Source organism: Mus caroli, chromosome 4, assembly GCF_900094665.2.
Source record: "Mus caroli chromosome 4, CAROLI_EIJ_v1.1, whole genome shotgun sequence".
NCBI classification, from domain to species: domain Eukaryota; kingdom Metazoa; phylum Chordata; class Mammalia; order Rodentia; family Muridae; genus Mus; species Mus caroli.
In genome coordinates this window covers 122,186,790-122,188,003 of record NC_034573.1, presented here as the reverse complement: position 1 = coordinate 122,188,003, position 1,214 = coordinate 122,186,790, and the positions used below count along the sequence as shown (strand labels likewise).

The window sequence follows — 1,214 nt, the reverse complement described above, 5'->3', positions numbered from 1 at the left end:
GAACTCAGAAATCCGCCTGCCTCTGCCTCCCGAGTGCTGGAACTAAAGGCTTGCGCCACCACGCCTGGCATAAATAGTATTTCTAAAAGTACATTCTTGATAGTTTCCACTGTGAAATTCCGGGAACATGGCACACATGGCAATGATGGATATGGTCAGGAGACTGACACTACTCCCACCAGTGACCTATGAGAGGCAGCCAGGTTCAGAAACACTTTACTGCCACCTTGTGGCCAGGAACTCTAAGGAAATACAGAGGATTGAAGAACCTGTCCTGTGCTCTCCTGACCTTACAAGTGCAGGACCTTGACCAGCAGGACCCGGTTCCAGCCCCTTCCTTTTCCTACTTTCCCTCCTCGACCTTATCGAAAATGGGTCCATCTTTATTGTCATTGCCTACAAAGTTCTGAGTCAGACTCCAAAGCTCTTCAAAACAAAGGTGTTGTTCCATTGGGTAAAAAAAGAGAGAGAGAGAGAGAGAGAGAGGCTTTCTAACTGGGCCCAGAGGTATGTGCCTATAATCCTAGCAACTACACATGGAGAAAGATCAGGAATGTCAGGCCAAGTGCTCTTAACATGGCTTAGCAGCTGCTCCTGCAAGAATCCAGGATCAGTTCCCAGCACCCACACAGTGGCTCAGAACCATCCTATAAACTACCAGAAACTCATGCCACCCTCTTCTGACCTCCCTGCATACCAGGCATGCCCATGGTGCACATACATACATGCAGACAAAACAAATCTGGCACTTAAAAAGAATTTACGGCTGGGCTGGAGAGATGGCTCAGCAGTTAAGAGCACTGACTACTCTTTCAAAAGGTCCTGAGTTCAAATCCCAGCAACCACATGGTGGCTCACAACCATCTGTACAGCTACAGTGTACTCATATACATAAAATAAATAAATCTTTAAAAAAAAAAAAAAAAAAGAATTTACGGTCAGTCTCAAGAACATTGCGAATTGAAGGCCAGGCTGAACTACATAAGACCCTCTTTCAAAATAATCCAACCAAAAAAGAAAAAAAAAAAAAAAAGGTCTTTCTACCTGGATGCAATGGCATACAACCCATAAGCCCATGACTCAGGGCGTAAAGTGGAAGAATTAAGAAGTCAAAATCAGGGGGCTGGTGAGATGGCTCAGTGGGTAAGAGCACCCGACTGCTCTTCCGAAGGTCCAGAGTTCAAATCCCAGCAACCACATGGTGGCTCACAACC

The 1,214-nt window shown here is 45.8% G+C and overlaps 1 protein-coding gene across 1 annotated transcript in view; it reads right to left on the bottom strand.

Annotated features, from left to right (window-relative positions):
• Dnajc8 (DnaJ heat shock protein family (Hsp40) member C8) overlaps window positions 1-1,214 on the bottom strand; it is a 19,887-nt gene that overhangs the window by 7,716 nt on the left and 10,957 nt on the right. The gene's annotated exons all lie outside the window — the stretch shown is intronic.